Consider the following 22,453-nt stretch of genomic DNA (forward strand, 5'->3'; position numbering starts at 1 on the left):
CCAGTCGTGTTCGTGAGACCCTGGGCCCCATGGGCTGCATCTCCTTGGTGACACAGTAGAGCGTTAATTAGAGCAGTTGACCTCAGCAGTAGGAGAGTAGAAATCCCCACTGCTTGGGAGAACTCACGCCTTGTGGCTTCTGGGCTCACTGCCCTGAGGGTGGGGTGGAAGTATACAATAGTTTGCTACTTCTGCAGCCCCTGCTCATGGCAGGCATTATTCATCAATCCCTGCGCTCCTAGATGTAGCCCCAGATCCTCTTCGTCCAGTGTCTAGCCACTTCTGATCAGAATTGGATTTTTTTTTTCAGCAAAAATCTATTTTTTACCTTTCCATTCTCTGAGAACTCTAAGAAAGGCCTTTTGTAGAAAGAGCAGATGAGCCAAACTTCTCAAACAGAAGGTTCTAAGGCTCTGTGGAGATGACCGTCTTCGCCACGGCCAGGAGGGGCACCGATACTGGCGTGAAGGGCAGGTGTGGTAATGCCACGAGGCTGGACATGTCCCCTCCGGCTGGCACAGCCCCTAACTGCCCCCACGTCGCTGCCTCACTGAGTTTGCACTGCAGGTGCCCACTGTCCCAATAAATGTCAAATTTTCACATGAAGATGCTCTCGCCCTGGTGGAGACTGCTTGGCCTTCGTTTGGTCTGGATTCGTGATCATTCATGATCTGTTTTCGCCTCTGAGTCCGCCTCCCGGGTCATATAGCAGAGGGGCTTGTGCGCTCTGCTGACCAGCCCACCAGCTCTGAAGGGTCATAGCCCGAGGAATGATCTTGGAGCATTTAAAGATAACTCGGTGCTCTCATGTGATTCCATGCCTAGGTGATGTCTAGAATGGTAGATGTGTAGACAGAAGTAGAGGCCGGGGTGGCAGGGCCGGGGAGTGAGTGCTTAAGGGGTGCAGGGTTTCTTTTTGAGGTGAAAAAATGGCCTGGAACCAGTGGTGGTGGTTTTATACTCTTGGAATTTACTAAAAACTACTGAATGAGTCATTTTCAAAGAGGGAATTATGAATTATATCTCAATAACAAGGTAGAAAAAGTACATTGGGATTTTAAGCAAAATAAAATCAAATTTTAATAATAGCTGCCATTTATTGAGCACTTAAAACATGACTTGGTGACCTAAGTGTTGGTGTCCCGTGTTTTCCTGGTTCTTGTTCTTTCATTAGAACATCAAGGAGAGGAAGATGCTGGGCTTTCTCTTCCGGGTCAGAAGCAGTAGCAACTTGGTTGCTTTCCTTTCTGCTTTCGTGCAGAGAGCAGTTGATGTATGTGGAATTTTGAGATACACAGATCATCTCTTGCTTGCTTTCCTAATTCTAGCCAGGATTGCTGACACGTTATAAGTGATCTAAGCATACACCTGATTACATTTTTGACAGAGAGGCAGTAGTAATAATTTCACCCTTCATTTGCACGACACTTCTTTTCCCCAAAGAGTAAGTACATGTGGCGCCTCCCAGCGCTCCATGAGGTTGGTATTCCCAACCCCACTGATGGCCCTTGCAGCCACATCTGTCCTTCACGTGTACAAGGAATGCCGTGTAGACTGTGTTTTCCCTCTGGAGTTACTGGCCGTTCTTTTCTACCTTGTTCTGCTCCCCAGGAAGTGCCCCAATGGACTCTGTCACTGGTTTCCCACTTCTGCTGGGGTTTGGCCCGTTTGGTCAGTTGGAGGCACTGGCTGCAGGATGGCAACATTGGGGCATTTGTTTATTCCTTCAGCTCCCTCCCGCCCCGGCCTGTGGTTGGCAGTGGCTGTGTGCCTGTCCTGGAGGCCACAGCTCCTCCCGCGTCTGCCTGTGTTGTGCTGGGTTCCAGTAACCGTGGCCTCCCCTGCCCCTTGGTTCCTGGAAGACTGGGGCGGTGGCTTTCTGCCATTGCCAGTCCGAGCCCGTCACCATCCTGTGCCAGTGTCTCCTCACTTTGGCCCTCTTTAGGTTCTCTCCACTGACCCCGCGGTCCCCCCTTGACTGTGCCGTCTGTTTTCTGCTGGGCTCTGACTGGGATGCCAGGCTTAGTCTGGCTCTGTGGCTTTGCACGTGGTCGTGTCCCTTTTGGAATGCTCTTTCCCTAGATATCAGCACAGTTGGTGCCTTCTCATGATACGGAGGCTCAGTGCAGATGTCACCTTGTTAGAGGTGCCTCATCTGTCTAGCCTCCTGCTCCTATCCTAGGACCATGATTTTTTTCTTTGTAGCATTTTGACCCCTGAAATCATCTTTTACTTGGTCAGCCTCCTGGCCTTGTCCAGGATCCCCACCCTCCTAGTAGACCAGGGGTTAGCAAAGATTTTCTGTAAAGGGCCAGAGTAAATATCTGGTTTACCAGGCTGTATGGTCTGTTGCAGTCACTGAAGTCTGCCATCAGAGCAAGAAGATAGCCACAGAGAATAAATAAATGAACAGGCATGTCCGTGTTCCAAAAAAACTTTATTTACGAAAACAGGCAGAGCAAAAATTTGTGGTCGGAAAATTATATCTCAATAAAGTGTTCAAAGAACAATTAAAAAAAAAAAAAAGAGGTGGCACAACAGATTTGGCCTGTGGGCCATAGTTTGAGAACCCTGAACTAGACCAAAAGATCTGAGCACCAGAACCTGTTTGTCTCGTTTATTTTGGGCCCCAGTGCTCTGAAAGGGGCCTGTCACGTGGGCTGAGGCATGCAGAGTTTGTCCCCTGAATGCAAGCCCTTACTAAAGACCTGCTCCATGTCAGTCATTGTGCCGGGCAGTGGTAGCGATGGTAAAATGAGACAAAAATCCCTGTCCTTGGGGGCCCTGGAAGGCAGACGGTGTGTTTTTCTTGTGCGACACATCAGTTGGTTCTGACAATAGATGGAATGGCCTCATGGGCACTCACGGGTGAATTGGTTCACTCCGCTGGGTGAGTTGGTGACTAGCCTGCAAGGGGAGGAACCCTCGAGCCACATCTTGAAGGATGATTACAAGTTTGGCAGATGGATGGGGGCGGGGCGTCGCAGGGAGTAAGGGTTTTTGAGAAGGGTGGAAAACAATGGTGTTTTCGAGAGACTCGACTCTGTAGCCCAAGGTGTCAGAGGGGAGCACAGAGGCCAGACCGTGGGGGGCCTGTGTACGTCTTTGTGGCTTGGTCATTGTCCTGTAGGCAGTGGAGGGCCACAGGAGGAGGCTGAATCGAAGAATTAATGTGATTAGAGAAACGTTTTCATTTAGAACAGTGTGGAGGTTGGGTTGGAGGGGCTGGTAGCAGGAGACAGGGAAACCATTTAGAAGCTTCTTGGCCAAGAGTGGGTCTTGGTCTGGGGCCGGGTCTCCAGGGGATGGATATTTGTTAAAGCTGAATTTCATGTTCAGTCAGGGCCTGGGCCTATTCCCTGCCTTGGCACTTGGTGTGCGAGAGGATGGATGTAGGCTGATACAGACTCTGTTTCTTGATGGATGGCAGTATCATTCCTTGGTGCAGAAGGATGAGCAGGTGTGGGTGGGAGAAGACATGTTCAGATTTGGACATTCTGGTGGGGTGAGGAGGAGAGAGAGACAACAGGAAATGAAAAATCAGATTTCAGGTAGCGTTAAGTACAGAGAAGACAGTAAAAGATGGTTGATGCGAGGCTGGTGGGCACCTGTGGGGAGGAGCAGCTGTTTTTCTAGTTAGGAAGGCATTTCGGTGGGGCACAGAGGAGCAGAGATTGGAAGGATGAGAAGAAGGAAGGATGGGGCAGACTGTTCCAGTTAGAAGGGCATATGCAAAGGCCCTGAGGTGAGGATGAGTGTAAAATGTGTTAAGAATGGTCAAAAAGCAGATCGTGTGAAGGGGAGTGAGGTTCAAAATTAGGCTGGTGAGGCCAGCAGGAGCCCCTTCGTAGAGGCCACTTTTAGGAGTTTGGGAAACAGTATTTCCAGTTAATGGAGTTTTCTGCTGAACAGGATGCTGGTTATGCCAGTTTAAGAAAACCCGTGCAATAATGAATTGATAGGTACTGTGGATTGATAAAATTCACTTGAGAATCCCTGATCGTGTAGGTTTAAGGCTTTTAGACGTTTAGCTGCTACGTTTTTCCTTCCGGCCCGGCGTTACAACTTACAGAAGATTTAGTTCTGTTTACGAGTGTGTTCTTTTTTTGGGCGATAATATTTTTTTGAACTTCTCACTTCAAAATGGGCTGGCACTTGAAAGCGGTACGAGCAGTCTGAGCACTTGGCTTGTTTTTAATCATGGGATTGTCTTATTTTGGGCAGTGAAATTCATATGGAGTGTGTTTATTCCTGCTTCTTTGACTCACTGCTCCCACGACTGTTCTTGAATTTGCATTGCCGCCATATGAATGAATCAAGCATTCGTTGTGTTTTCAGCCTTTTGAGGGACAGATAAGGAATGCTTATCAGAACTTTGGGAGAGACATTCCCTTCTCGTTAAGTGGAAAATAGCTGACTTCACGCAGAAGCGAGTCTGAATAGAACAGGCCCGCGTTTTGGCTTTCGCATCATTATCACTCGGTCTTGCAAACATGCTTTTTCTAGGTAATCGATCCGAAGCAGAGAGTCGCTTGAGTGACACCGCGTCTGCAAACACCTTTGTCCTTATTGCGTCGTCCTTTTTAGTTATTAGGTGGCACATACATGGCTTGTCAAGCCATTCATTGATTTAGCGGCAAAAGATAACTTGGCTGTCGTTTTTCATTTTCGGTCAACTCACGCTTAAAGAAAGGGAAGAGTGATATATGTAGTCAAAATTTTTGATCCTTCAGTTTCTGAATGCTTACTCAGCTAAATAGTTTTTATCAGCCTGCTTTTCTAGGCCTATTTTTATCATTCAAATATTAAAAGTAAACTCTGATTCCCTGAGCATTTCTGGAGAGGCTGTGTTGGGCTCTGGATGGTTAGGCGTCAGAAAACCCAGTGCAGATTGACTGAAGCAGAAAGGGGATTCATGGGCTCACATGACCTGAGTAGACTCTGGTTTCAGGTGTGGCTGGACCCAGAGTTTACCTCTGTTCCCCTCTCTGTGCGGGCCTCGTTCCTTGAGTTTCCACTAGCAGGCACGTGATGGCCACAGCAGCTCCAGACCTCCTATCTTCTCAGTTTTATGTCCCAAAAAGGGCCAGACAGAGCATCTGGGCTCTCAGTAGTCAAAAGATTTAGGCTTGATGCTCATTGGCTCATACAGGGGCCAGATGTGTGCCCAGTCCTGAGACGGTTTCTACTGTGGGGAAGAGTGACGGCCTGATGTGCCAGCTCTGAAGTACACACCACCTCTGGAGGGGAGGTGGGTGGACAGGTCAGCTTCTGGGTAAGACCCCTGGGGGGAAATAGGTATGGAGGAAATTTTTGTGCCGACAGCAAAATCACGAGCTGTCCCCCAAGACATTTCCTGTTCGTGTGTGTATCTCCTCCTCCCCACCCCGCAATTGCCCAGTGCACACTGCGCTGATGAGATTCAGTAAATGTCTTCCGAATCCAGTTCTAGGCCTCAGGAGAGAATGGGCTAGCCTGTGCTCGGGCCGGCCAGAGGAGGTGCTGCAGGGCCGGGCTGTGTTTCCAAGTCTGGGAAATAGGATGGTTTTTCTCACTATACAGATGGATATCCATCATTGCATTTATTTATTTTAGAAAACAGTATAACACATCGAATATGTGACTTTTCAGATTCTTTTGCTTAGGACAAGATGATGTAAAAAAGTGAGTCAATTTAAAGAAAAATATTAAGGAAATATTAGGTGCCATAGGATGTAGTAAAAAGCTTGGGAATGGTCCATAGGTGATGCCGTATGCACAAGCCTGGCACAGTAATGGTTAAGACTTTGGGTCTTGAGCCAGACTGCCCAGAGTCAGCCAGCTCTGCACACCGGAGCCGTTGTGACCTTGGGCTTCTTGCCTAACCTCTCTGGGGCACATGTGTTCACACTTCCCTCCCTGCCCCCCATGAAGTAGGGCTACTTTAGAGGGTCGTTGGGAGAATTTTTGGAGAATTATATAACATGCTTAACATAGTGCATTAACACATGGTAAATATTCCGTCAATATCGTCTATTAGTAGTAGTACTAGTAGGAGCAATAGTATAGACATGGCTTATGGTTAAAAAGGTGGTTTGGAGGTTCAACCACATAGGTACTCTAATTCATTAATGCAACAAATGTTTATGGAGCATCTACTGTGTGCCAAGCACTGAGCAGAGCACTGGAAATGCAGAGGTGAATAGGCTCAGTGCTTGTTCTTAAAGAGCAGCCAGTCTAGCGGGAGAGACAAATGGGAGCCAGAATGGAGTGCCGAGTGCTGCGTGCTGGGTTAGGGGGGCGCCCTGTGCTCAGGGGGTGCCATGGGAGCACACAGGAGGAAACCAGCCTGCCACGGTGTGGGGGTCAGAGGAGGCTGCTAAGCTGGGCCTTGAGGCCGGAGGAGCCAGCCAGCTGATGACGACGGTGAGGGACAGCGCTCTCTACCTGAGGAGCCCCCGCCTGCCGAGGCACAAGGCATCGTAGGCTAACTCTGGTGGCGACCAGGCCAGACTTGAGTGCTAGGGGCAGAGGAGTGTGGCACTCAGTTTGGTAGGGACTGATTAGGTCATTTGGATCACCTTATCGCCACATCCTTTCCCCACCTACTTCCCAGATGACTGCTCTCTGTCAGGGGACCAGGACAGGGTAAATTGTTGGCTAGCCACAACTCGTGGCAAGTCTGAGAATCCTTGGCGCCCTTCTCCTCGGAGACCTTCTATGCACATGAGAACTGTCACCAGTAGCTTCACGCATCGGAGTGTGGTGCGTGTGCATATGTGAGTGTGTGTTTGAAACTAGGACTCCGTATATATATGAATGTATATATTTATGAATATCTATTTTACTAAATGATTCCGGAGAATCCCCGCTCCAGCAGAACCCCGTGAATTTAATAACTGCAACTAGTCACTGGTCTGTTTGAGCTATTTATTGATACGTTTATTTTGCAAAACAACTCAAGCCCTACTTTGAAAATGAAAATGCTTCCGTGTACCCTCTGGGTTGCTGCGTGGGTCTCCTGTGGGGGTTGGTCAGCAGTGGTGGTGGCACAGGGAGGGACAGTCTGACAACCCCTGCATGGCTCTTGCTCTGCACTTGTCTCTTTTGCTTCCAAGGGAATGTTTGATGTTTTAGGGGACCCTGTTGTGAAGTCTTAACTTTGCTGGCTGAGCCAGGAAAACTGCCTTCCTCAGCTGGCGAGGTCATTGTCCTTATTTGGAAGTGAAGGTGCTATGTTGTTTTCCCCTGTCTCCTTGTCTCTTGAGAAACCAGATTCCAGTGGCCTGGGATTGTACCAGCTGGTTGGCTGGCCCAGAGTTAGATTCACCCAGTGGTCCTTGTCTGAGCTCTACTGTGGAAGCCCATGAATCACTTGCAGAGAGGTGACTATGGTGTCACCTGTCTGGCCATGCAGACTGTCCAGGTGTCAGACGTCATGGAGCCTCTGTGCACCAAGTAGAGTTCTTGAAATGGCTCATTCTTCCCTGGACTCACCTGGCTGTCTCTCCTTGTCAGCGTCACCTTTGCCGTCATCCTCATCATGAGTGTTGTCCAGTGTCGATGCTCTTGGACAGCAGGGCAGCGCCCTGTGAGCTCAAAGCACAAGCGAGGCCGACAGGTCTGTCCACAGGCCCGTGAGACCCCGCTGTGGCATCGATCACCTGTCTGTGGAACCCTCCGAGACATTTCTTCCTAGAAACCATCCCAGGAGGCCCTGTGTGACTTGTCGTTGGGCACAGGCTTGGGGGTGTCTGGGCCTGGGCTGGGTCAAGCCTCTGCTGTCTCCAACCTGAGGGACCTTGGTGGTGTGGCTTCACCTTTGGTCAGGACACATGGACCTGCCTTGGGAACGGGAGAGCACAGTGGGCACCAAGAGGAATTTATTCATTCATTTTTTAAAGATGTGAGCCCCCTCAGTGCAGAGGCACTAGGAGAAGCGGAGAAGAAGGTAGATGGGCTCTCTCCTCTGGGGCTTACAGTCTGGAGCTGGGTTTCTCAGTCTCAGGCCGACGGATGCATGGGGCTGTGATTCTTTGTCATGGCGCTGTCTCGTGCGCTGGAGGATGGTCAGCAGCATCTCTTCCTCTACCCCCTAGATGCCAGGAGCAACTCCCCCAGTCACGACAACCAAAACCGTCTTCAGTGTTGTCCAGTGTCCCCTGGGGCTGAAATTGCCCCTGACTGAGAACAGCGCCCCAGATGGTGGGCGCAGCCCATGCCCGATGTCCACGGTGGAGGAGCTGCGGCGAGTCCTTGGGTCTGAGAGAAAAAGCCAGTGAAGGTGGCGGCGCCGGAGCGGAGGGACCCGGGCCTCGGTGACTTCTGACACTCGAGCACGTGCGATGGCTCCTGGGAGAGCAGGGTGGCCTGTGTAGTGCTTGGGAGCACTGGAGTGACGCCCATGGGGCAGAGCCTGGTCCCATTTGTCCTCTCTGTTACATTGGGGGGTCCCTTCACTCTGTGGGAATCGGTCTCCTCAGCTGTAAAGTGGAGGTGAGAAGGTGCCTCACCCTGCTGCTGTCCCGTGTGTGGCACTCAGTGGTCTCGGCCACATACGGAGTACTTCCTCTGTGTCCACGTCATGGCTGGCGAGTGGCGCGGTGGGGCACGTGCAGTGTCATGGGAGCTCACGATATGCCCAGGGCTTGGGGAGGGCTTCGGGCCACGTGACACCTCATTGACCGGAACTCGAGGGGACGAGAGTCATGTGGAGAAGGGGGTGGGGGATGGAGGGCGCAGTGTGCACTTTTGTGTGGGTGTGTACCTGTGTGCAAGTGCATGCCCATATGCGGGCGTGTGCTTGTAAGCGAATGTGTACTCGTGTGTGGGTGTGTGCCGTGTGCACTCATGTACCCATGTGTCCTTGTGTGCAGGTCTCTGCTTGTATGTGAATATGTACTTGTGTGTGAGTATGTGCCCATGTGTCCTTGTGTGTAGACGTGTGTGTGCACATCTGCACTCTTGGTATAGCAGGTGAGGGAGGGCGTCTCAGGTACACGGGCCACATAAAGAGAGCGCCCAGAGGCTAGAGTGACGGTGGCATGTTGCCTCGACCGCTTACGGTTCAGCGTGCGTGTGCGCGCGGCGGGCCTTTGTCCTTGTACAGGCTGCTCTGCTGTGGGGAGAAAGGGCTGAAGTGGCACCAGAGTGGAGGCAGGGAGGCCACTGAGGAGAGGGTGGAGGCGATCCAGGAGGTCAGAAGGGATGACCTGGAGGGGCACGGGCGGGGTGGAGAAGGGCATTCTGGGAGGACCTTGGGAGGTGGGCTCCACGAGACGGGGTGGCTACAAAGGAGGAGCTGTGGAGGGTGGTGGCCAGGGTTCTGTGGATGACGTATGTGGGGTACGCGTGTGTGCACTGATGGCGACGCCAGCTGGGGACTCGACTGTTTGCAGTGCCTCGGAGGCACTGCTCTCCAGATCGACAGTGGTGGGTTATATTTACAGCTGTGGAGCCCAGGAGAAAAATCGTGGCTGGTGCATTTGGAGTCTTGGGAAGGTGGTGTGAGTTTTATATCTTAGAGGACTTGGCTGCTCGGAGGACAGCTAATGAGATCTTTCCCCAGGGCCAGGGTTCCTGTTGGTGGTCTGCAGTTCCTTCTGCAGTTCCTGATGGACCCTGTAGGAGACTTCTGATACCCCTCCCTGGTTGGCGGGGGCTCTCTGACAAGCTGAGGGGTTCCTACTGAATCATGTTACCCCTGCTGTTGAGTGGGGATTTCAGGAAGCCGCCCGCATCACCTTCGTGTAATAACTAAGAGCGTCAACTCGAAGCCAGCCTGGGGGCTGCTGGTACATCACTAAGCCTTTCTGGAAGGCTGAAATTTATAAAAAGGGAGGGAAACAAGCTCTCACAGTTCCTTCCATCCTGAGATCGTCCTGCATCAGGTAGCAGTATGTGTCTGGTTTTGATATGTCTTCCCTAAAGCATGGGATTTTTTTGGGTGGCGTTGGTAGACTCTCTCACTTTGAACCTGTGCTGTTTAAAACAGACTGCCGAGGCCGGGAGGGGCCCCCAGCTCGGGCTCTGGCTGGGTTGCAGACTCTGTGTAGTTTCTGTCTTTGCAGAGGAGGTGAGTGTAGTTCAGGGCTGTTGCCTCCTCTGTCATCTGTGGATGTGCTCTAGGAATGGCCGCTGTAGGGGAAACAACGTGGGTGAGGATTCTTTGGGTTGCAAATAAAAAAGTCCCAACCCAGATTAGTTTATTTAACACAAACAGAAGCAAAAAATGAGGAACATATTGGTTAATGTAACTGGAAATCCGAAGGGATGGTGTAGGTTTCTGATAGATCTGGATCCAGACCGATCATGAAGTTTCCGGCCTCTGAGTCTTTCCCCTGCACTTTCTTTCCGGGCTAATGTCATGCTCAGGTGGGCTTTCTCCAGAGGCGGGAAACATGACCTTGGGCAGTGGCAGGCGTTTGTTCTTCCTGCAGGGCAGGATCTCAGTGAAGTGAGCACCTCCATTCCTCCCCCTGAGGACCTTGAGAGCCTTCCCTGGCCTGGCCCATCAGTTCCAGGACAGGCCTGCCCCTGCTAGGGAGGGTGGGGCCATGCGATTGACAGGCCCACCCGTATCTCATGAAGGGCGATTTCCAGAAGGAAGACAAATGGGATGACCAAAAATAGAAGAGTTCCCTCCACCCCGAAACCTTGGCAAGTGCCCGCAGCCACAGAATCCCAGGTTGCAGGTCTCTGAAATGAAAAGTAGAGAAATTTCTCCTGGCCAAAAGGGTAGGGAGCCTTACTTATAGGCTTAATGCAGCATTTGGGTCAAATTCATGTTTCCCTAATACTGTTAGGAATTTACTTTTGACATCAGCTTCTAATGTCTCCTGTGTCCCCAACTCATGGCATGGCCAAGGTCTTAGTTTTAATTCTCAGCTTTAATTCAGGGACTTAGTTTTAATTACCAGCTGTGTGCCTTCAGGCAAGTCTCTTGGCCTTTCTGGGGCTCAGTTTTCAATGAACACCAAGCCCACCTACCTCACGGTCTTTTCATGACAATCAAATGAGAATCCTGACTTGGTAAACTGTCATGTTCATAGTGGACATTCCAGCTTTTTGTTGGTGTCATTATTCTGGGCACACCTTTTTTTTTTTCCTCTAAATTACACTAAAAACTTTGAATCTTTATTCTAGAAGTGCTGTTCTCACAGATTTAGAGGTTTTTGTTTTTGTTTTTCTTAATTAAAAATGAGCAGTGTTACATAAGTACGAGATGCAAAATGGCTCTTATATTGTTTGGCTTTTCTTACCTGCTGAGAAGAAGGCTCTGGAGGTTTTTAAAAATAACCGAAGGTGGCAACTCTTCTTGGCAATTTTAGGAGGGAGAGGGTAGAAGGAAAGAGGGGGCAAGGCTGGAGGGAAAGCTTGAAGACAGGCCAGAGCATGTCACGGTGGCTGTGTGGGGCAAAGATCTGTCATTTCACTGCTCTGGGTGTCAACACCTCCAGCACCTTCGTCCCCCAGACTGACACAGGAAAAGGATGGTGGATGCATTAGGAACTTGGCTTGAACTCCAGCTGCACTGTTTACTAGAGATGTCATCTTGGTCAACATCCTTCACTTCTCTGAGCCTCAGTATCCTCCTGTAAAATGGATTCATAATTGTACGTTCTTCATAAGGTTGTCGTAAGGGTTAAATTAAGTAATCTAAGCAAAGCGCTTATATTAAGGGATGGCAGATATTAAGGGCTCAGGGAATTGTCATCGTCATTTATGTGATGTTATAATAATGAATTTGATTTTTATAACCCTTTGAGATAGAAAGGAGAGACGGCCATGCAATTCTCAGTTTAAGGGGAATGGATGCTGAGATTCACAGATATGAAGTAGCTTGTATGACATATCTCAGGGCACATAGGTTGGCAAACTTTTTCTGTAGACGACCAGATAGTAACTAGTTTTGGCTTTGTGGGCCATATGGTCTCTGTTACAGCTACTCAACTCTGCCATTGTGGTATGAAAGCAGCCACAGATGACACATCAGTGAATGATTGTGGCTGTGTATCAATAAAACTTTATTTACAAGAACAGGTGGTGGCTGGATTTGGTCTGTGGGCTGCAGTTTGCCGACCCCTGACATAGCTGGTAAGTGGTCCGGTGCTGAGGTAGGTCATGCATCTGGGTCTTCTGGTTTCAAACTCTAGCCCTGTTCCACTGTGACATGCATCTTTCTCTGCATGCGTATCAGGAGATGCTTCTCCGCCAACCAGGAGCCAAACACCTGCTCCTGGAGCCAATGAGAGCCTATGGGGAAGCCCTCCTTATCGTTGCAACTTGTGTGATGCCTGCCGAGATGTTTCCTCTCTCATGTCTCATGTCATCGCCCCTCTGCTGCTTATTGACAGTTCAGCAAAAACAAATCTGATGAGCTCGAAGTCATTATCTGGAACGGCAGGCTCCTGCCAGCACCCTTCTCCCACCGCAGAGCGCAGGTCAGCAGCCGCCCAGGTGCCCCGTTGCTACTGCACAGCAGCCACCCACAGCATCTGCTGGGAGGTAGCTGGGCTTCCGCTTTGTGCTCCTGAGCTGCCGAAATAACCGTGTGGGAGGGATGGAGGAGTGAGTTCAGGGCTGTAGCCCATCAAGAGAGCAAATGACCCCCACTTTTCCTGTGACCACTCCGACTGCTGAAAGTAAGGGCAAGGAGGCGGCTCCATCTTGGCAGGATAAGTCACTTGAGATTTTCAGCCTTGACCTCTGTTCAAAGGAAAGGGCGAGAGAGTCTAGTTATTGCTGCCGGTGTTCGCCATCAGTGGACAGGGAGGGAGAGAGATTTAGCGTTGGCTTTTAGCCAGCTCCACAGCAGCATTAGCTTGAGTTGACCTGAGCGGGGCTGGAAGAGGACTTTAACGATGACAGACAAACCCCCTCATGTGGCGGTCACCAACTTTCAAGGCAGCATTTGAAGCAGCACAAAAGAATTCTCCAAGCTCATTTAAAAACTGAAGGAATAGGTTTATTTTCTCTGCAGTCATGCTGTCGGTGTTTTATAAATGAATAATAAAAAGATTAGGAGGTTATAGAATGATATGAAAATGCAATCTGTGTTGGGTGGCTCATTCGAAAGTTGCTAAATTCTCTCTCTTAGTAATAAACAGCATATTTAAGGAGATTTTGTGTTTGGTGGTTTTGCTCTTTGGGTTTTTGGGGGAGGAAAATGGTTCTATAAATTCAGAGTATTGTTAATGCTTTTAAAATCTTAATTCTTTAGTCCCTGAGGTAGGAGGGTTAGTACAGAGCTTAGTGTCCTCTCCTGAGAGGTCCGACAAAAATTAATTATATTTCATTTACTGCTTAGGTAACTTCTAAAGGGAGTTTGGTTTGGGACTAATCACTTGGGGATTATTTTATTTTTAGGGTCGATGTTCAGGGATTATCTAAATTGTTACTTATCTGTTACTATGCTGCATTTTACCGCCTCTTATAAATTCACAGCAGGCGTTGGCCTCCTGTCAGAAGTGGGTCACTGTTTGTTATGGACTCAGCTATGTTCTCCCCAACGTGTATGCTGAAGCCCTAACCCCTGGTGTGACTGTGTTTGGAGATAGGGTCTGTCAGGAGGTAACTAAGGTTAGATGAGGTCATGAGAGTGGGGCCCTGGGCCGTTGTGCTGGATGTTATTATAATGAGAAGAGGAAGTGACACTGGGAATGTGTGCACGTGGGAGAGACCAGGAGAGGACACGCAGAGAAGGCGGTCATCCGTAAGCCAAGGAGAGAGGCCTCGGGAGAGTCCAAACCTCCTGCAGCGTGGTCTTGGCCTTCCAGCTTCCAGAACTGTGTGAAATAAATTTCAATCGTTTGAGCCACCCAGCCTGTGGTATTGGTTATGGCGGCCCTAGGAGCTGAACACACAGTTAACTGAGGTCTCTCCTCCCAGCTTTTGACAGGTACAAGCTCAAATCCTGCGTCCAGCGCTTATTAGCCGTGTGAATACCGGGGGCAAGCGAATTCATCTTTTCGTGCCTCAGTTTCCTTTTCTGTAAAATGGGGATAGTGTGTATCCCAGAATTACGTATTCTGTGTACACGTGTTGTTCTGGCATGAGTCGTGGAAGGGGCAGGCTCGGCGGGCTCTGCCTGAGCCCTGCTCCCTAACGATTGTCCACATGCTGATGCTCGTCGTCCCTGCAGGAGACTTGCTTTGTCAGTGCTGGAGGCAAGCGTCTTCCCAGGACTGACGACCAAAGCGGTGCGGCGTCGGGGAAAACATCCTGGTTCTGAGGTCAGGCCGCGTGGGTTTTCATCTCAGTTTTGCCTCTCTGTGGGCGTGGCCAGTGGCCAGCCGCTTTCCTGCTCAGCCTCAGTTTGCTCAGCTGTAAAATGAGGGTAGGAGCAGAGTCGGGCTGGATCTTCTTGCATGTGATACAAACTTGATGATTTTATGATTCCATTTTAATAATCACAAATGTGACTAGGCCCCTCATGACTGTCCTTGTGGTTTTTCTTTCTTGGTGGGGCTATCAGTCTGCATGGGGTCTTAATGAAGGATGCATTCATCTTCTGGAGAGGCAGACTTGCTCACGTCCTCTCATATCCCCCGTGTTTGTCTTGGTGCCTGGTATGTATCAGACGCTCAATTCTTTTTATTTTTTAACAACTTTCTTGAGATACAATTGACATCAGATAATTCACCCACCTAAAGAATGCAATTGTGTTTTTAGTACAATTACAGTGCTCAATTATTTTCTTTTCTCATTTAAAAAGTGAATGAATGAATTCTTTATCTGGGGCTTCATATGTAACATTCATTCATTCAGTGTACCAGTATTCGCTGAGGGCCTGCCGTGTGTAAGGTAAGGAGGTAGTTTCAACACCAGGGATTTGGCCGTGTCCCAGTCAGATGGACTTCTGTGTCTCCATGGAGCTCACGTTCTTGTCAGGAGGACCCCGCGAGCCCGGGTTTGGCCTCCCCTCTCTCCTGTAGCTTCTCTCTAGCTGTCCAACACAGCCATCCAGCGATAACCCACAGTCCCCTTTATCTTAGACTTTACTGTCCCCGCCATTCCCCCCATTGCTAATATAGGATTTGTGTCATTGTAGTTTTCATCTGATTAGTATTCATTGGACTTGGGGAGCGGACCTAGGGCAGGAAATGTCAAGCCAGAGGTTCCACAATTCCACAAGCTCCAGAGGGGGCGACGTGAGGGGGCCTCTCAGGACGAGCATCGCCTGGTTACTGGGCCCGGCCTTGGTGGTGGGTGACTCCTCTGGTCCCTCTGCCACAGTCTGGGTAGTTATTGTGTGGGAAGGTGTGAGCTGTTACTGGTGGTGGGAAGAGATGGGAGGCTTGAGTTGTGCTCATTTCAGACTGAAGCTACCTCTGTCATTGTCCTTGGTCCCAAGATTCCACAAAGCATCCTGGCTTTGGTCAACCTTTAAATCAGCCCAGGACCACAAAAGGCCACACCTCCTGAGGAAGGAGGCCCGTAGTCCTGGAAACAATATGGAACCCTGAACAATTCGGAGGCTCGTTTAAAGGCCTTTTTGTCTCTTTATTGTAGTGAGGAGCACGATAGGGACTCAGATTCGCCAGAGATGAGTCGAAACATGACTTTCCGGTGTGCAGTTGACCCTTGAACAACAACGGGGGTTAGGGCTGCAGACCTCCTGCACAGTTGAAAATTTGCATATAATTACAGTCGGCCCTCTGCGTGCGATTCCCAACTCTGGCCTTGACTCTTAAACAACATGGGTTTGAACTGTGCTGGTCAATTCCAAAAAAATAAAACAAACAATAAAACTGCCTGTAAGTGCTGTAAGTGGACCCGCACAGTTGAAACCCGTGTTGTCGAAGGGTCATCTGTAGACCGTGGGGTCCTTTCCCTTTCACCCTCCTCTTTGCTTCGTGATGGTGGTCATCTGTTTTTATGGACCCCGAAATAATATCTGAGTCATCAGACAGAGTTCGTAAAGTTTAGATTAATTCGAATGGTGTCTCGTTTTCTTTGCACAGTTGTGTAATTCTATAAACATGTGTAAAGCGGATGGAGCATACTTAGGTAAATGGACAAATGGACTTGAGTTTCTACTGTAGCAGAATCGTTATTCTAGGTCTATTGTGTACATGTCGTGGTATGAAGCACATGAATTATTATGGTACATGCTAATTCGATTATCCTTTGCAACCTTGACGTACTTTGTATGAAGAGGAGGGCATATACAAATGCAATATAAAAGAGGTTAAGTAAAAGACTCTGTAATTATGAATTTGAGTTGGAAATAGCAGTATGAATAAGGTATTTTATCTTAAAAAAAAAAAGATGTTTGTGTATATATCTGTATATAGTCCCATGTGCAGATAATCTCTTAAGTCTCAGAATACCACCAGCACTACTGCCACACTGTGACTGCCGATAACAGATAAAAAAATTTGCATGTATGCTTTCCCTATTCTCCTTCCTGAGAAGTACTCATTTTTTAGCGACATTACCTGAGAGTATAGCCAAAACCGACTTTACTCTTTCCCTTTAATCCGCGTTTAGTCTTAGTTCTGTAAGTTTATGTACGTTTTCCACTAGTTCTGTTGCTGTCTTGCTTGTCCTCTTGACTGTCTCAAGCTTATTCTCTGATTCTGCAGGGGGAGCTCATGGGGACAATATTCTCAGTAGTTCTTAAGTGCTGTTAGTAGTTTGTGCTCTTAATACTTGAAAATCAATTTGGTAGATTTAAATCCTTAGATCATGTGTTTTTGAGTATCTTGAGTATGTCTACATTTTAGGGAAGCATTGCCGTCAAAGTTGGATGATCATCTCATTTTCTTTTCCTTAGAAGTCACTTGCCCAAAGGAGTGCTTCTCTTTCTCTAAAGTTCAGTAATTCTACTAGAATGCATCTTGGTGCCAGTCATTCAGAATTAGTATTCCCAGGCACACAGTGTGCTCTTTCCATATGTAATTTCAAATTTTTTTCTTTCAACAAAGTTTTTTCGAATTGTTGTTTTGTATCTGTTCCTTCCCTTTGGTTTTCCTCCCCAGAGGCTTCTGTTTTCTGTATCTTAGATCTTATTTGCCTGTTTTAATATTTGTCACTTTCAAGTTTCTTTCTTCTCTTCTCTTCTCTTCTCTTCTCTTCTCTTCTCTTCTCTTCTCTTCTCTTCTCTTCTCTTCTCTTCTCTTCGTCTCTCTCTCTCTCTCTCTCTCTCATCTCTTTGTTTCCTTTTAGGTTTTTTAAAGCTTGTTCTTTTCACCTTCTAGGTATTCCTCTTAGTTTGGTCTTCATTTCTGAATTTTTTTCTTTAACCTTTCTAAGTTTTGTCACCTCTTTACTGAGTTTTTCTAATTCTGGTTCATGTTGTTCTTTCGTGTCTTGCATTATGTCTGTATTGTCTTCTGGCTCAGTTTGAAATGGAAGGTTACAAGCGCGTGGCTATTTCTGGCATACCTTCATCATCTGCAGGTATATTCTACTTGTTCTTTATGTTCTTCTAACTTCGTATGGGATTTTATCTGGATACTTCCTTTTTGCTCTTGTTCATGTGTAGTCACAAAACCAAACTTTTAGAGGGAGGTGGGATTGAGGCTCCCCCCCGACCCCCCGACACCGCCAAGTTGTTTTCATGTAGTAATCAGGTTTATGGCAACCTGTTTTGTCACACTTCCTGCCATTGTATCCCTCCTCTACTTTTATCTAGATCTTTTCTTTCCTTCACCTGTAGTGTCTCTGTACTGCTAAATTATGATTCCTCTCCAGTAGTTTTTTTTTCCTCTCATTGTGGGGCCTTGTCCTAGTGGATCAGTTTTGAGAATAAATGGAAGCCAGCCTGCTTTAGTCCCTTCAACTTTACTGTGGGTCCCTTGCACTCGTCGATAGTTCTATTGTACGTCTTAACTTGGCCCACCATGCTCTCCTTTCCTGGGAGTGCCTGTTGGTGATTTGCAGGTGCTTTCTTCAGGATATCTCATTAGGCACCCTGTGCCTTCTGCATTCTCCTACACAAATGCCGATACCGTACAGACCTTGTGGCTATTGCTTTGTCTTTACTGGTTATATTTTGGGGTTTGTGGGGCTACCTCGTCACCTAGCTTTGTTATATTCTTTTTTTTTTAATGCCTACAGCACCAGGTCTTCCTAGGTGGTCTCCCATCCAAGTACTAACCAGGCCCGACCCTGCTTAGCTTCCGAGATCAGACGAGATCGGGCATGTTCAGGGTGTCATGGCCATTGACTGATTGTTATATTCTCTATAGGTTTTTGGTTTTGCTAATTGCAACACACACACATATTTAAGTAGGTTAAAAAAACTTCCGTTAGCATTGCTACTGTCTTTCCAAAATCTCTCTCTAAACAGGCATTTCAAATAATACTAATAAATTTCCCCTATAATAATAGTCCCACCAGCCAAAGCACAAAAGCAGAAGCTACCAGTGAGGGTGAAATCAAAGGTGAACAGTCAGCTGGTAATAGGATGATTGATTACTGTGGATCAGAGCTGATTTTGCTTCACATTCATGATTACTCTGCTGGCTCCTAACAGCCTCCATTCATTCAGAGCAGAGCTTCCCAGCCGGGTACCATGGAGAGCTCCTGGGGGCCTAGACAGTAATTGCTTCCGCCATTGGGGCTGCCAGAGGAACCCAGGTGGCAGCAGCCCCCAGCTGGTTGCCCCAGTCTGAGCGGCTTCATTTGTCCACCCTCAGTGGGGTATAGAAATATCATTTTGAGCCTTGCTTAGGGATTTATTGTGGATTTATTTATTCATCGAACATTTCTTATTTTTAAAGAAATTCCCTAAGTTTTTATTTTGAAAAATTTTAAACCTACAGAAAAGGTGCAAGACTAGCACAATGCATTTGGGCACACCAACAAAAAACCCTTCACCTGGATTCACCAGTTGTTCATATTTTTTGCATTTTTTTCATATCCACGTTTTTTCTTAATAAACAAATGAATAAACACATACACCTATATATGTAAATATATATTTATACATACATTTTTTTATGTACTATTCGAAAGTTGCTTTAAACATTATGATTTTTTTACCGCTAAAACCTTCTATATTCATCTCTCAGAAGTAAGGGTGGTACCCTCCATTACAATATTATTACCGTGCTGGAGAAAATGGACAGTAATTCCATAGTATCTAACACACAGTCCATAATCACAATTCCCTAATTGTTCCTAAGCCATTCCCCCTCCTAGATTCAATTTCCAAACCAGGCTTATATGAATTACCTTTGCTTGTTTTGGCATCAGACCGCCCTTGAGCCCGAGTTCTGTGCCATGCACTCTGCCGGATTTGGGGATACAGAGAACGGGCAGGGCTGAGTTCCTGTTTTTAAAGAGCTCATGGTTTAGAAACAGCCATCTTACAAATAAAAGTGACGCAGATTTGGGCCTCCTAGATTTTCCTGCTGGTAGCCTTAGTCCGGGAGTTTTAATTCACCTTTATAACAACTGCCTCCAGCTCCCTCCTGGTCTTCAAACCCACCATGCCTGGTCAACTTCCTGGAATCCATGTATATTTGGGCACTGACCCGATCAGCATCAAAGCAAATGTGCTTATGTGAGCAAGCAAATGACAATTTTGTTGTGGTCGCTGAACTGTAAGCCACCTAATTTTATGTCAGGTCCTTGCTGTGACCCTGAAGTTTCCATCCCACAGCCGTCTCTGAAATTTGTCAAGTGCCAGTAGGGAGTCTGAAGCTGGAAATCCTACAGGGGCCAGGTGGGTAATGAAGGTGAATAAAGCAGACCACCCACGAGAGAAAAGGGACTGGGCGTCTTCAGGGCACTTGAAAGGACTTGTCCTTCGAGGGCGGGGGAGGCTACTCAGCGCCCGCTGTGACAACCGCAAGGACATGTGGGCCTTGTGGTTAGGCATTTGGCTTTTTCAAGAGAAGCTGGAAACCTAGATCTTTAAGGGAGATACCTTGCTTTGTAATTATTTGCGTCTGATTAAAAAGCCACATCAGACAGACACACATGTGCTCACACTCACTGCTCTGAGGGTCTGCAGGCCGGACCTTCCTTGGGGATGAGTGTTATATCCCCTCTTCAGTAACCTCTGTCTTTTTCTCTCTGCTGCTTGGCCTCCATCGTTGTATTCTGTTGTTACCTTTTTATTTTGGCTTTATTCATAGTCCACGCTTTCTGCCTGTGGTCTCAGGAGGCTGGGATTTGATGAGACTATTGTGACTTGTTCAACAGCCAAATTGAGTTTTCAGCTTGCTATTTAGATGTGGGCTGTGTTTCTCAGGAACAACAGCTTCTCAACAGCAGATCAGAATCTCAGGCACCACACCACCTCTTCGAAAGAATGAGATCCGTTCTATGCCTTTCCCCTCTTTTCTCACGGGCAGGTTGCAGATAATAGTGACTGCGCCCCCTCATCCCCAGACCCCGCTTACTCTGTCTCAGTGGTCCTGCCGGCATTCCCACAAAGGAGGCGGGCAGATTTTGTGGACTGCATCCCTCCGAACCATAATATTTATCACAGTAATAGTAGTGGCTGGGCCTTGTTATTCCAGATAGCGTTTAATATTTAATATGCTGTATTTATATTTACTGAGCAAATTTTCTGGGCTTTTCAGTGCCAGCAAGGAGCTCTTCAGTAACCCTTTCAACCCTGCTGTGTGGGCTGTGATTATAAACCCATATTTTTGTTGGCTGGGAACTTTTCTTTATAAAGGATTTCTTTTGAGCAAACCAAAAACTTTATTTTCAAATAATCTTAAATTTGCCAAAGAATTACAATAATGGTAAAAGAACTCCCATGTACTCTTCAGTTAGGTTCACCAATTATTAGTATTTTGCCGTATTTGAGATAGATTTATCTATATATACCCAGATAAATGTTTTTCCCGATCCATTTAAGAGTTAGTTGTAAACATCATGACATCTTCCCCTTAAGTACTTGTATTTCCTAAAACAAGGGCGCTTTGTTACGAACTGCAGTGTCACGATAAAATCCAGGAAACTTAACACTGATGCAGCGTTATTATGTAAAGTGCAGCCCATATTCATATTTCACCAATTGCGCCAATTAAGCCCTTTATGGCCATTTTCTTTGCCTGCCCCAGGATCTAGGCCAGAATGAAGCAGTGCATTGATTTATCCCAACTCTTTAATGTCCTTTGGTCTGGACCGCTTCCATGGCTTCTTTGATTTCCATGCCCTTGGCTTTTTTGCATTCCTCTTCTGGCCACTTGCTTTGTAGAACAGCCCTCCGTTCCGGTTTGTCAGCTCTCTCCTCATGATTAGATTCAAGTTATATGTTTTCGACAGGAGCTCAAGAATTTTAAATCTATTTCCTCTTGGCCTAATAAAGGGACACTAGCAAGTAGACTTCTGGTCTTATGGATGGCAAAGCTTGATACCCAGAGTTAAGGTCAAGAGCAGAGGTGGCACTCGGTGGCCCCCGGCAGAATTCTGCTTACAGATGTGTTTTCTTTGGCCTGTGAGACGTTTTAAGAAATCGTAAATCAGTGTTTTAAGACATTAACACTTCACAGAGAAATCCAGATCTCCAGCTGCTCTTGAAGAGTTCGAAGAAGACCTGGCAGCACTGGGCCACACTCTTGTGTGCCTGGTATTATTGAGTCGTGGATGCCCCCTTCGGAGGGCATGCGCTCTGACTGCCCCGTGACCTCCACCCCTCAGCTAGTGCCCGACGTGCATTTCCCCGGCCTGCTTTGCTCCTTTGTGTTTCCTGCCTGGCCCCTGTTGGTCCGTGACTCTGAAACCTCTAGGACAGGCTTGCACTTCTGCTCTTTCTGTATTCCGCTCTCATACGCCATGTGCATTTTTGGGGGCAAATCAAGAAACAATTTGCCATTTCATATCCTCTTGCCTATCCTTACTCTTTTGGGGAGGTTGGTCTATTTGGATATCCATTCTTAGCTCTCCTGCAGTAATATCATTGACATTCACTCTTCCCAAAGCTACATTGTCATGTGGAGGACCTTAGGGTGTCCCAAGCTGACTCTCATGGAAGCCCAGGTTGGTGAGAGGCTCTCTCAACTCCAGTTAATGTGGGGGTTGCTATGTGCCCAGAAGAATCTAAACCAGCCTAGGGAAATCAGACAAGTGATTTCTGAGCAGGTGAGGTTAAATCCAGGGCTGCATCGAGTTAGCCAGGGAACAGGCTGGGGAAGAGGACTCAGTATGGATGCCTGACCTGGAAATACTTCCAGGGACGATTTGTCCACCACTCAAGGTCTTCCTTAGCCCTTCGCTTCCCTTGAGAGAACAGACATCTTCGAGTTGGAATACAAAGACCACGGAGTCCTGGTTTATAATTTATGAATAATGATAACAACAATAGTAATACTAGTAATAATAAAACGTTTAGTACTAACTGTATGGCAGATACTTTATATGTATTTGTATTTACGTGCACACACCTGTGCACACGTATTTTAATTCTCTCTGAAGTTTCTGAAGTAGGTACTTTTATCATCCCATTTTATAGGTGATAAAACCAGGGTGCAGAGAGGTTAAGTGACTTGCCCAAGGTCACACA

The 22,453-nt window shown here is 47.5% G+C and overlaps 1 protein-coding gene and 1 non-coding gene across 4 annotated transcripts in view; one reads left to right on the top strand and one right to left on the bottom strand.

Moving 5' to 3' along the window:
- Window positions 1–22,453, top strand: part of SNX29 (sorting nexin 29) — a 283,033-nt gene that overhangs the window by 147,817 nt on the left and 112,763 nt on the right. The window lies entirely within an intron of this gene.
- LOC111738580 lies at window positions 18,037–18,155 on the bottom strand. The gene has a single exon (XR_002779891.1). It is a non-coding gene; the product is annotated as a 5S ribosomal RNA (ribosomal RNA).

The sequence above is a fragment of the Pteropus vampyrus genome, unplaced genomic scaffold (genome assembly GCF_000151845.1).
Source record: "Pteropus vampyrus isolate Shadow unplaced genomic scaffold, Pvam_2.0 Scaffold40, whole genome shotgun sequence".
Lineage (NCBI taxonomy): Eukaryota > Metazoa > Chordata > Mammalia > Chiroptera > Pteropodidae > Pteropus > Pteropus vampyrus.